A 14693-nucleotide genomic window follows, 5' to 3' on the forward strand; every position below is an offset into this window, starting at 1 on the left:
AAAGAAAAGCGAAATTTTTAATCTATACGACTCCGTCAAAGAAATAAATATTTGACGAATATAATGAACTGCATGAGCCGAATTTGAAGTTCTGCTTTCATATACCTTGAAATGTCATCTCGTCCGAATGGCGAGTAAATGGCGTGATTCGCCCTTGGGATTTGTCTTTGACGTTCCCGACCTAAATCTAAATCTCTATATTCAATACTGGTCCAGCAACGAGACGGTTTTAGCTAATGCATATCATGAATTCTATGAAATTCTCTTTGATTGACATTTCAATTCAGCATCATTATTTCAATAATTGAATTACCCAACAGGAAACCCAATTGAATTACAACAAATACCATTACCCTGTGCATTTGCGTGATAAATCGCTCTTACTTGCGGCTAAGATTCATATGGATCAAAATTACTTTTCCGGCAGATGACGTCATTGGGTAGACGACTATGAAGCACATGCTATTACATGCAAATAGACTTATTATAATCGATGTATAGTTTCAATTCAGTGTCTTATATTTGAATTAGGACTAATCATGATGAAAACACTACTGTTACTAAAAAACCTGTCATACGAGTTATTCCAGTGCTGAACTAAGTATAACATCTCCAAAAAAGCAAAACTTTTACATTATTAACACATATAGTTTTACAGAAAACGTAAGATACATAATCTAGTACGGGCTGTATACACTCTGAAAAAAACATCCCATGCAGATCGTGCGATTCCTGAACGTTCTTCAGACATTGCAGGACGCCCCAATGAAACCAAATTTGGATATAGGACGCTAAACGTCTGACTGATCATTAGACTACAGAATATTCGATAATACATTTTCTAATAGGATAAGGTGGTTTTGAAAAGCTTTCAATTGTGTTAACAACATTAAACCTGGATCGGTGCACTTTATCAACTTATGAGCTCTAGAGGTAAGTAAACGAAAATCATACATGTTTTTCTTACTAATTGAGATAATTTGACAAGACTTAATTAATTAAAGGGAATTATTTAGTGTGCTTTGACAGCATTTCCTGAGATCAACCCCATTTTCAGCTAGAGAGGAAACATATATTACATTGTATCCTCACGACATCTCTGGATCGATGAAGTTTATTTGTGCGACTTAAGAACACAACGAATTGCTACCTAGATTTTCGGAACCTTACTATAACCGAGATTCCTCCTGAGGTGAATAATGCTTTTCAGTACTCAAGAGGTAGTAATTGGGGTGTGCAATTAACTAATAGGATAACTAACGAAGAACAATTCTACACTATGAAACGTTTTAAGAAGAAAAATATGCTTACCTAATTTATTCCTACCAAGCCACCTTAACGTAGTATCGAATGTTCGTTAGTCTACAAGCAGCCAGACAGTTCTGCCTAAATATGGTCTCTTGCTAAACTAGGCTAAGCTGCGAGTACTTTTATCAAGGATTATTGGAGGTGAAACCACAAAAAAATCGTATTAGATATTATAATATTTGTAAATCATCATTTCATATTTCCAACAAATCTGTTTGCTTTATTTCCCCGTATTTCCCAATAGGAAAGGGCGAATAAAGTTTGTTTAACTCATCTTTTATAAGGTATGCTTTAAGCACAAATATACAGGTTTGTTTAACACGACAGGAGAATGGAAACAAAAATATTCATTGTCTCACTTGGAAAAAATGCACAGAATTTCCGCTAGAATCTATTCACCAATTATGCTAAGCTTTTTTTAATATTTCAGTAAAGGCCCTGTTACACGCAATTTTTTCTGCAACTTTCAATGCAATTCTTCTTTTGAGAGATGTGAATTTGGCAACTATCAAACTTTTGTCTTTATTACACTCCATGGCGTTTCTTACACTTACATTTTGAAGACTCTTTCCTAATTTACATCTCTTAAAAGTAGAATTGCATTGCCTTAACTGGAGCTTTCCGCCACTTTGGAATATTGAAGCTATGCGTCAAGACGTCATGTGCAGTCTGGCACAAGTTTTTATCTTGACAAGTGATGACTACAATATGGACGAAAACTTCGTTTAGTTACAATAATTAAAGTTTTCAATTTGGCAACTGCAGTTTAAACAATCCTTGATTGAGAAACGAAACAATGATGCGAAACCTCGTAATTTATTTATCTCCAGGAGTCGTGATTGTTGCGGTGCAGAACAACTTTAATTCATTTCAACGCATGCGCAAACGTTTTTTGAAAGCTAACTAATTTCCACAAGAACAGTATGTTTTTCGGTTTACAGAAAGTAAGCATTTCGACTTTTTTTATTGATTTTAAAATTAATAAAAAGTGTTTCGCTATTCAGTTCTTTCGAAATGTGCAAAAGGCAATTAGGGAACCGCCTTTATGGCGCGTTGATATACTTTAAGGTGCGAGACGAGGCTGACGAGCCTAAGTCCAGAGGGGTCTTATCACTAACACTTTCCGACGATAAATCATAGAGATACAAAGAGTTAATACCAGGATGCGTCGGTCTGCGAACACGGTCCTCATTTGGTATATAGACAATCACCCAAAATTAGATTATCGTTTAAGGTGTCTTAATAAAAATGATTTATGCTCAATTAATGCAGCAGAGCCCACGCTATACTTTAGGGCAGAACCAATTCAACGTATTGATTCCTACGAGCGATGATTTGTTAGAAAATATGCACGGGACAATTTTATTTATAGTTTTAATTTTCACTGGTACTGACTGGCAATGACGTAGGTGGACTTAATGTGACGAAATTTTATTACTTAGCTAAGTGGCAGCTGGGGGTGAGTAAAAATCTTCCCATTTCGCAGTCCGATTTCACTCCTGAGATTACATATATAGACCGCTGTGCATGATTTAGAAATCAAGAGAAGTATAGCCCTGCTTAAATGTATCGCCTTGATGAGCTAACAACTACTGGTAAACTCTGATTCAGGAAAGATGGACGACATTCCACACTCGAACTTGCTAATGAATATGACGTTTTTCGAATCATTATTTTATAGAAAAAAATGAAGAAAAAACCGTCTGCATGCAAGGAATAGTTTTATATAACTATAAACTGATGATAGATCCCCCAAAGACCTATAGAATATATTTAATATATATATGAGTATTAAGTTTACACACGATGTACTTGAAGAGCTTCTTGGGGAAATTCGGTGCTGCAGATTTTGTGTATTAGTTAATAACGCAAGCGCAATCCTAGACCAGTTCCTTGATATAGTTGTTTATAATAACTGGCTTTATTAATTTTTCCCTTCGATAGTGAAGCTCAATGTTTGTAGTGTGTTAAAAAACCAGGTTTGCACAGCGTTGATAAATATTATATCTATATATAGGTCAAATGCAACTGAAAAATACAGAAGCAGCGAAATTGCGATGTTAAAGAATGCAAGAATGTCGATTTCCATAGAAACACGAACGTATTGACACAATAGAGTTTTGATTCGAGGTTTTTCTCTTGCATTGCGAGGTGAATTCCTCGCAAATACTCTTCTCGCACACGAGAGGAACCGGCTAAGGTGGCCGTGTCGTGAGGTCGTCAGCTCTGGGCAAGTGGAATGTGGCAGTCTTTAGCAGACTCATCAAACGGGAACTATAAAGTTTGTAGACTCGTACGCGCAAACGCCCACACAGATTGAAATGTATTTGTAGTGATATATTGTTTGCAACATGTCACGGATTAATATTCTATACGGCGGTCTTCTGTACGCCTGTTTTAAGTGGAGAAAATTATTTTGGAGACATCGATTTTCTGGCTAGGTTTCAAAGTAGAAATGAATATCGGCGCCTTTTATATGTGGAAACAATACTGTTGAAACCTAAACGTCAACAGTTATTTGGAAATTGTGCAAAAGTTCGGCTACGTGCATATCTTTGGAATCTGAAGATCCCAATTAATTTACACTCAAAATCAACTCTAAATTATCTCTAATTTTACCCATCACAAGTCGTTATTTATAGTTTGATAGATTGAACATTTCTAGACAATTTAAACATTCTTTGGCATTCTTTTTCATTCTAGATAAATTGACTGAGCCAATTCTCCTCGACCTCAAGTGAATTTACGTCAATGGTAACGCCTGAGAGGATTTGTTGCGGTGACTTATAGAGACAGCTCATATATACGCGAAAAACTCTCATGCACCAAAACATTATATGCAGCATATAATACTTTGTTGATTCGACATAGGTGCAAACAAATTCATAATCAGATAACAGAGCATCTCTCATGAAAGGCATGCAGAACTGAACGTGTAGTTATTTTGAGGATGGAGTTTTCCATCTGTTTGCAAGGTATCTTTCGACAATTAAAAAATATAGTATCACCCTTCAGTAACTATAGACAGACACCTATACACGTAAGATAACTTTACCTCAAAAAAAGATAGTGTTGAAATGCTCTCGGGTGGTATAACTACAAACTTTGCGCCGCATTTTACGATTTTATTGATTTATTTAGGAATTATTCGGTACCTAAGCATCACTGAGTAGAAGGACATAGGCCAGTTTACCTGCACTAACATCTAAAGCCAAGTCTACAATATTGTTACGCACAATTTCAATATTGTTAGGAACATACGATGCTGGCCCTATTAACATTAATTTGTTTTCGTAGTACGTAAAGTCAAATTACAGGTACCCACAAAAACGCGTTGGCGGACAACCCATGCAATGCGTGTTTAATTTTAGCAGAGTCCTTTGCATCTAATGTACGGACGTATAATAACGGAGAGGATCGATCTGGCAGTGAATTTATGAAGTAAAGTTGCATGTCATCAACACAATCCATATCGTACGCCGCTTCAAATGATGGCGCTCGCAAAATACCTGCATGCAATACGCAAAATATCACAAATTAAATAGGAATTAGGGTCAAATCATTGCCAAAGTTCCTCTTAAAAATGTCAAACAATCTCGTTTTAACAGCACAAGATGACTACAAAATGATCTAGGCACACATACAAATGCATACATATCTAATCTGGCACGCCGGTCCGCAGTTTTATCGAATCTGTGTTTACCAGATGCAAAGCCTCAACCAACGTCAGCATAACACGCGCTAACATGAATATCAGGTATTATAAAATAGTATGAACTGCATAAGAGTTACTATTTAATCGGCCACGCAGCGCTGAATAAGCCACGCCTCTATATAGAATATGTATAGAGCATCGCTCAAAAGAGATCTTCAAAGTGGCGTCCTTTTGAAGCGACCAAAAACGTTTCGCGTTCAACTGAACAAAGATTCTTTATAGAAAAACTAATAGATGGTGAACCAAAACTTCTATTTTAAAAGTTCTAACAGGTCGATTTCTCGCGGTTTGTAATCATGAATGATACAAACGCTGATCGAGGAGCTGTTCAGTTTAGGATGTATATAATTATGTCCAAGAGCACGAGCATTTATGGCAACATTCAGAGTGATATGCAAGCTCTAAAAGTCACATCTGTCTCTGAGAATGTCCAAATTCAGGCCCTCAAAACAACAACTTCATGTAAAAAATACGACTGTATGCCAAACAAGGGTAATTGGCGATATATGATTGAAAAATTCAGGAAGAAGCTATTGTAATTAGTCATGTAATACTTGAAACAAAACAAACACAATATCGTCAAAGACCTGAGTTTCAAGTGCGAACATAGCCTATACCAGAATACATTTAAAATGTTAAAACTGGACAAACGAGATCAATACTTCTCGCAGTTAAAATGATGATGAAAAAAATTCGTGTTGAATTTTCCATGTTGTTACAGTCATAATTCCGCGCCCAAATTATCTATATCTACCAAGTAAGCAGCTAAGACCAGAAACATTACTGTATATAAGGACGATATTGAAGGTCTTGTGAACTATCACTAAACCACGTCCTTAGATGGTCAAAAACTGAGGTTGCACTCACAAGATATTGCATCGACTGAACACAAACGCGAACATAATGTACGAATTTATCACTCTCGAAGTCTACGAATGCCTCAGAAGTCGTACATTCCACGGGCCAGAAAAAAACTAAAGTACTAGATATTAACATTATAATAGCCTTAACATATCACAGCAACTTGTAGTACTGATTAACGTATGATGGATATATACAAGACAGAAAACTAACCTGAGTTTATACCTTCGACGAATCCAAAGCGGAAACCGTAGTGGCTGCTGTAGTACTAAAAGAGAATCAGAAATTCGAATGTCACTTTATATATGTGCTGCCTGCCGAGGTGCAAGAGAGTGCCGGGCTCAGCTGAGGACGCTCGCGGACACTAGGAACGAGAATACGAGATCACCCGCTGGGCCTATTTATATACAGGAAATATAAACAAGTTTGTGGTTTTGGCTACTCGAGAGCAATTATAAGCTCATAAAGGAATATATATGTATATATATACTGCCTAAAAATTCCTGCCTCGGTTTTGTTGACATAACTTAAACACTCGAAATGCATGCGGTGTATAGCCCAATAGATTTAGGAAACGTTTACTCTTCATCACCGCCAAAAAGTGATCGACTAACACAATAAATTTTTTAAACGGTTCGTGTTTCAGGTAGTTTATCAAAAAACCTCAAAAACAAGGATTTGATGGCATTCATAAATTCTTTTTTTTTCAAAAACAGTATCGTTTAATGGGGTCTGTAATGGTTTTGACGTCATGCTAATAGCGTGATTTGATAACATAATGGTAATCGGACATGCAAACTTAAGCTTCTATAAAAAAAATCATTCTTATAGTCTCGAATTTAATTACAACTTCCAATCGACATTCTATACAATTGCTATATATATTCAGGCCTCATCCCGACTCATGAGCTTTATACTTGCTGCGTACAAGATCAGCTTCGCGAAGTGAAGTTTGTAATTTGAGAGTCATTTATTTGAGGGGAAAATTTATGATAGAAAATAGGGAAGTACAGTCATAGTGGCATGGGAGTTCACCACATTGTAAATACGAGAGGTACATGCAAGCGGGCATAAAAAATTCATACTACATAAACACCGTGATAATACTCTAGTTTTAAAATTCCTGCGGTTTCCTGCAAGCGATGCACCTGAGCTCTCTCTCCTCTTATACAATATCCTCATTCAGCAGCCGCTTTTTGGCCAAACAGACCGCAAGCATTCCTCCGGATTTCCCGTGCCTGTACACTGGACTATGAAGCAATCCGCACGTCCATCTTTAAGCGGAAAACTCGCCGCGGTGAACAAACGTTTGGGAAAGTCAAACAAACGTCGGGCACATTTCGACCTCTCGCATTCTCAGGATCTCGAGGTGTAATTATAACCATGCACTTAGCTGCTGCATAGATTGCAGAAAGTAATAAGGCCTGGGCCAAGAGGTGATCGAGTGATTGATGATGCACTATAGCTAGCAACTCTGTGGCTGTCGGAGCTCTGCCTCTGCCAAAAGAAATTAATTGCATCTACATGCAGGGACGGAACTCGCGCGCCAAGGCCAGACTGTATATACATATATAGTCCGAACGTATAACCTATTCTTAGCTCTGTATACAAAGCTTAAAGTGATCGGACCACGCATTTTATAAATAGAATAAATATTTAAAAAGCTTGTACGTCGACAACACAAATCTGGACCGCCTATCAATTTGTCAATTTGTATAAGGATGTGGCATGCAGCCCACAACATTGGAGAATGGCCAATGTCACTATTTTTAAGAGATGTTATTCGCCGCAACAAACAAATCGATTCATATGACCACAAACTGTTTTGATAGGTATATTTGAATCAGATCAACGCGTCGATGTTCAGATTTAAAGCATTCTTTCTTTCCTAGAATTCGACCATGCAATAACATGTTGTTTTAAACAACAGTTGTCATATCAAATCTATTCATTTTTTCATATGAATAAACTTAAATGAATAAACTTTCTTAACGCCGCTTTTGGAGGTAAATAATTCAAAATAATAACGACCAAAAAGACCTAAAAAATTTATCAAATTTAAAGACATTTCAGAGTTCATTCAATCCTCAGGTTACATTTTTTCGTCGTTATTTATATGTGTATTATTTAACAGGTACATGCATGTGATGAAGTGATACAGTTATTCTACCTTGGTTTAGCGACTATAAACTTTGATTTAATCATGATGTGACGAATCCATATGATTAAGATTATCGAGATTTGGCTATTTAATTCTGAATGGTTCAATGGACTCAGTTTTAAGTTTAAAGTAAAATATAGGATTTATTGATGATATAATAGAACTATAGAGTTATGTTCGCGGGCATAAATGTGTTTTTAGCCCGACTCTGAACTTATTTAATTTAAACTGAGGAGGCCCAAAAACACATTTATGCCCAAGAACATCAACTGTATTAAACTCATTTTAGCTCGCAAAATAAACCGCAATGCCAGAACGAATCGATCTCATGTAAGAATCAACAATTCACCTTTTTGATCAGTAATTCAGCGATTTAACGACTGGTGATTTTATCTTAGCCGGGATCAAGTGTTTAAAATAGAGTTCTTCTTTTCTGAAAGGAAGTCAGTCATCCTTCTCAATCAATTCTCGATCGTGAGGTGATTCGAATTTAGAAACAATTAATCAAACCACAAATTACAGTCAGCTTTTATAACTTTTAACTCGATTGACCCGTAACTTATCACCAACGAACTGTAATGAAATATGCACCAGATTATCACAGTGGCGTACGGATCCCACAAAAATTACCTTCTCGCAACAACTGACGTACGAGCCAATTGATCGATAAAAATTTAAAGCAATTCAAAATATACAGCTAATGCCTCTCGATCTAAATCTCAAAGTTTGACTCTCAACTTAAGAGACCAAAAGAACTTTCTCGATTTTCTAAGTACATTATATATACTAGAGCAGGCTATTTAGCAGACAGGGAAGCTACTAATCTTGAAAGAAAATCTTTCTTGAAGAATACTTTGTATCATCAACATTTACCAAAACATTATATCGTCCGACGTATTTTACACAGCTGTTTGGATTGTTATGTTATTGTTTTTTTCCTTATTTTTATTAGAACTATATATAGGGCTTTGATTGCAATTTACAGGGAACATAAGGCTTTAAAGGGGGGTAAACTGGAAGTTCATTATAAACCTATATATGGCCTGAACTAAAGCATTCAAAAACAACTTGTCTGAACAACAACATGCACGACGAATTTGGGGAAAATTACACTTTTTGGTTCAGATCTCGTCTACAGCAAAAATTCTGCCTTCACTGTTAATTTCGTTTCAAAATACCTTCAAAATATCTGCCGTAAACTCGCTGGAAGATCCAAGCATTTGACATATTGCATGCTTTCAAGAGGGCATGTAGTATATTTTGACACAACGGGAAAGCAAACTTAAAATACATAAAAACGCAAAAGATGTGGAAAAATAATCCATCTGATCAATCTACGTAGAACGCGCGGCATGACGCCTGTCAATGAAAGGACCTCAGCGAGATTTTCTACCATATTCGGTATAGAGCAATTACTTCAAGCGATATATCGTGTTTTTGTCGTGATTAACATTCAATTATCCTACACTTGCGGGGCAATTTTTCATGTCTAACAGTTACAAAGCAATGTCGTGCAGTGACGTAATGCGGTCAATAACCTGTTGTGTGATCGTGCAGCGCCGTACCGCTAATGTTGAAAACATGCTTGACAAATCTCAGATGCACAGCTCTTCTGCACGCGCTTTCCCTTCAAAGCTTATAACGCACAGATCGTAAAATGAACTGCGCTGGACAATGGAAATCTCGATGATAAGGCCGGCAAATTATAAAAATTTTCATCAGATTCACAGTTCCTAAATAAACCATCTACAATTTCGATCTTCCCATAAAGCTCAGATGAGCTTAAAATGCGATAAAGATTTTGTAAGACGTTCTTAAGTTTAAGGAAACGATGTTGTTTGCAAATTCCTTTTGCGGATTATGTTTACCCATAGAACATCCGCTGTTTGGCGCAAGGGGTAATTAACAGCCAATGGCCAATTAATAATAGCCCGATAAGCGCTTGACGCATTTCTTTGAGACCACAAGCACACAACAAGCTGTGTGTCTGATTGAACCTTGAACGTTGCAAATGAAACTCGGATTTCGACAATCGCATGATCTAATTCCGGTGAAAATCACAGGAATTCTGGTGCGTAGACACGTTCAATCAATATCTAGACCTGGGCGACCAAATACGTACTGCTAATGGAAAGCATGCGCGCGAGTATTGTTACCACTGCGCACGTATCTTGTTCAAGGAGTTGAAAACTCGCAGAGAATTGGTCGATAAAGACGAAGAGTGCGTTGTTTTAAAAAACGGTCTCGCTAAGCGTTGTCCACCCAGAAATTTAGAAGATTATAATTTACTGTCCACTCTAAACAATATATAAGTGTACATCGCTTGTTCGCGATTTATTCGCCAGGAAATGAATGAATGCCAATCTTTTTAAGATTCACCCTACTTGACCGCCCGAAGTTGAGCTATGTAGCTATCACTTAACTCTGGCATTGATATTTTTTCATCTTACACTCGTTTTATTGCGAAGTTTGACATAATCTAACTTTATGAATTTTAGGCGAGGATAGTTTAAGTGTTTTAGGGCGTGGTTTATATTTATCGTTGATGAATTCGGCTGTTATTTCTGTTTGTCATACCAAAGCTTTTGACAATAACGCAAGTAAACAGGAAACCTATAGAATCGTTTTGGTGAGAGGCTTCCTTTGAATAAAGTGATTCGGGTGCTTTTTTTCTTTAGTTCTCATAGGCAAATGGCCTGGAGCCTAATTTCTTCCGAAGTGCTTATTTCACAAGCCAAATTTTAGGTCAATCAAGATAAGTGCCAACGAGTATGATCGCAATGACGTCTTGCCTACGGGGTATTTTCATGTATAACGAATTAGTCACGGTATGTTTAATGTTTGATTAGGAAAAAGCGGAAAGTTCAAGCTATGTTAAAATGTTGATGAAATCCTTATGCTCGAACAGTATTGCTTCTTGAACTGTCCTTGAAATATGTTCACCCTAATCTGATAACGTGTACTTATGCCCAGGATTTAGCAACAACACTTCTCAAAAACGAGGCTATGCCACGGAGGTGCTGAACCGAAAGAAATACTACCTTTAACTATATAGCTATACAACTTTAACGTCTCTATGACACGCATGACTTTAGGATTGATTTAGAAACTGATTCAAACTGAAGCACTCGCGTTGCCGATGTTTTCGTGATGTATCAGTTAAGTATGCCTATATGTAGTCGCTATGTTCTGTGTATATAGATCAGTGGAATACACCCGTTCATGTGGGGAATTACATATCGGGATGAAGGTTATATAGGAGGATCCACACCTTATATAATTCACCTCAAATTTTTTTCACCAGATTTGTGAATTGGTTAAAGATCCTTTCGTTCAACACACAGACCACCACCCTTCAATTAATCGATCATGCTTTCCCGCCTTTCAACCTGAATTAGCCCCATCCATACACACCTCAACCCCAAGTTCGCTAAAACTATAACAATAGATCGAAACCATGGATCATGTATCTTACTTAATGCCAAGTGGTATTGGCTTCCTGATATCTGATTGTCCCGTAAATAGGCACAAGTGAATGCATGTCTAAATATACTTCAAATATATATATTTCAAATCCAACTGTCAAACTCGAAGTTTAAAAGGCAGGGACATGTAGTTTGTTAGCCACAGACGTCCGATAAGGCTGCCCTTGCTTCTGCAGGTCAGGCTTCGTCACGAAAACGCAAAATAATTTAAATATTCTACAATATTAACGGTGCATTGCGTTGCAGAAAAGCTTCTCATATAGTACATAATTATATACAGTACATGTACATTACAAACAACACAGTACATATAGAGAAAAATGAATGTACAAATAGGCTGTAACGCCTATGAACACGTACGCTTTAGCGAACAGTTTGCAACGAGTGCGGTTACATGTGGTAGCGAGGTGCATTTGAAGAGGTTTATACGAACGCCCACAAGAACTAATTATTGAGTCTAATGATATCAATGATATATTCACCCTTTTTCGGACCGGCGACGTGATAGTTTTCACACTCTTCTCCTGTCGATATGCTTCTTACAGCGCTGTTGAATCTTAAACAAATTTTTATCACCTCTCTTCAGGTCATACATCACACTTTAGATTGTGAAATTCTTTTCTCACTTATTACGAACACTGAAAAATAACTCACTCTAAAGTCTTAAATTGAAATGAAACACATGTCTTGTAAATTTAATAAAAGTCCGCAATGTCACGCACGTCCTCTTGTGCCCTTCAGTTGACGAAGACTTTTTTCAGGACTCTACAGCGCGGTTATTGAAAGAGGCTCAGTGTGCGAGGTGATGAAAGATCAAGATTTTTTGAGAATCACTCAATCTCGAATTGAAATATTTGACGCATCATAAATTATATACTATGGGTTTTTGAAATATACGGTTTTATAAGAAATCGAATGGTGCAAACCAGCTCAAGTTCGGGTTAAATAAAACTTCAACACAGCGAACTCCCGCAAGGATTTATGGAAATAAATGAATCAACATAAAACCCAAGAGAACAAAAGATTAATAGTTTAAAAATTTGCACATATAGATAGGAAGAAGTGTATACATGGTTGATGAATTTACTTACAAATTAGAATTTCAGTTTCCAGTCGATCCTATCTTCTTTGGGTGACCTTCTGCGTCAATCGAGCCAGCCTGAAGCAAAAGCATTTAAATTAGCGAGAAAAGACGAAATACAACAGAGACAAACGGATGTACCTAATTAAGAGATGAATAAAGTCTGTCGTCTAAACATTCCTCTCAAAAACATAATTAGACAGACAGATTCTATAGTGGACTCGGAAATGTTTTCTTAAATTTAAGGGCATAATCGTTTCCACTAATACAATAAGCAAAACGCGCAAGACTGAAATTGTACGCCGTTTGTACATACAAATATAGGGTGCGCGTAAAAAATGGCTCTCGACTGAAATTAAAAGTGTTCATTCCTTTTTTGGATGCTCTATTCATTATGAATTGTAAGCGTACACCTTTAATACAATGTAACTACGTAAACCGTTTTTAAACAACGTCAACACTTCGTACCTATCAGCGTCCGGGAATTATATTTTATAGCTAGGTATATAGAAAAGGGAGAAAAAGAGCAAAACTATTTGAAGATACTTAAATGGCCGGGGTTGAATATTCATCTCCTAATTTTTCAACTGCAATAATGTGGACAAATTGGTCAATTTAGAGCTTTTAGCGTGCGAAAGCTTTCGCGTTCAGAACGATCAACACACTTTTTTTAAAGTTTAATTAAGTTGAATGGAAATTGTATATGATATTGAGACACATTCTTGTCAGCTGTAAACCTATGTAAACATATTCGGCTACTCTGATTATGTCTCAGTTTTTAACTTTGATGGAAAATCCAACTGCGAAATCGGTCCATACCTAGTGCATCATGCGACCATAGCAAAGGATGCCCAGAAACACCATACTTAGCAACCATACCTCGAGATATTTTTTTAATGAACAAAACTTTCAAAATTGTGTGAAATGTCATGCATTCATGTACGTAGGGGACTAGGGGTTAAATATTGAAACAGAAAATGTGTTAATTTAAGACTTATAAGCACACCACTACACGCGAGACGCGTCAAGTGCATGTATTTTTTTGAGATTCGTCAAATATAATTCCTTGGCATAGCGCCTAACCATTTTATCCACAGTCACTTTAAAGGTCGGTGGGCCAATTCGGTATATACAACTAGGCTAAATATATCCAAATAGGCTAAATTCCGGAAAAATGCTGCAATCGTATATGGCCTTCAGGAAGCATAAACCTTGAAAATTAGGCGAACAATGGATGATGGGTAACTTTGTGATTTTCCAATGCGAAGGTTGTAATGTATATAGTATTGAGAAGTATATGAGAAGAATGGTACAACTCCAAGCACATATTTTCTATACCAATCTTCCCTTGCGCGTTCAATATCTTTGTTGGTTATGTTTACAACCATATAGCCTGAACACTAAATTAAAGCAAACCCAGATCTAATCCAAAAAGCTATAATCCAAATCACTTCGACACTAGACCTAAAATGCGATTAGACAAATAATTGCCAGTTAATCCATTTAACTTTCCTATACGCTTCAGACTATACTTCCGCTATAGGCGAGTTATCATTAATCATACCAAAAGTAAAAAATTGCTTTGTCTGTTCTTGGCTACTTTCGAAATTTCAATTTAAAATTAGTATTGCTCAAACCAACTTCACAGATTTGTTCACGAATAAACTTTCTTGACGGAACCACAGAATTGATAAAATCAAACCACGCAAATGAAGAATATGCATGAAGTTATACCACGCCTTGAAGCAGACCAAGGCTCGAAACAAAGTTTTATCATACTTTTTTCCTACCATATCTTTCCTAGTGTTCTGCTTAAAGCATATAACCGAAGCACCCTTCAAATCTCTTTTATCTGCATATATGTTTATTATTTGCAGTCTTATAATCAGTAACAAAAATGAAAGAAAACACACGGAGGAGTTACTGTGGAGACAGTTTTACAGTTCTTTCCTAAAGACTTTAGCAATCGACTCGAAGTAGCAATGAGAATTGCACTATTTAGGCCCGCTTGTATGTAGATCAATAGAATATCGGTCTTTTGGTAGATGTGAACGAGTGGAAAGGTTGGAGATTTTTATACGG

General features: G+C 36.7%; 1 protein-coding gene across 2 annotated transcripts in view; it reads right to left on the reverse strand.

The window, feature by feature from the left end:
• LOC114516852 (speract receptor-like) overlaps positions 1-14693 on the reverse strand; it is a 31884-nt gene that overhangs the window by 15684 nt on the left and 1507 nt on the right. The window contains exons 2-3 of one of the 2 annotated variants that reach the window (XM_028536438.1): positions 12622-12689; positions 6098-6152 (exon numbers count right to left, since the gene is read on the reverse strand). The gene's annotated coding sequence lies outside the window, so the exon portion shown is untranslated. Of the gene's footprint in view, positions 1-6097; positions 6153-12012; positions 12119-12621; positions 12690-14693 lie in introns of those variants that run through there. The other variant, XM_028536439.1, reaches the window with a different exon arrangement.

Source organism: Dendronephthya gigantea, unplaced genomic scaffold, assembly GCF_004324835.1.
Source record: "Dendronephthya gigantea isolate DGI-Jeju-01 unplaced genomic scaffold, DenGig_1.0 000006F, whole genome shotgun sequence".
NCBI lineage: Eukaryota > Metazoa > Cnidaria > Anthozoa > Malacalcyonacea > Nephtheidae > Dendronephthya > Dendronephthya gigantea.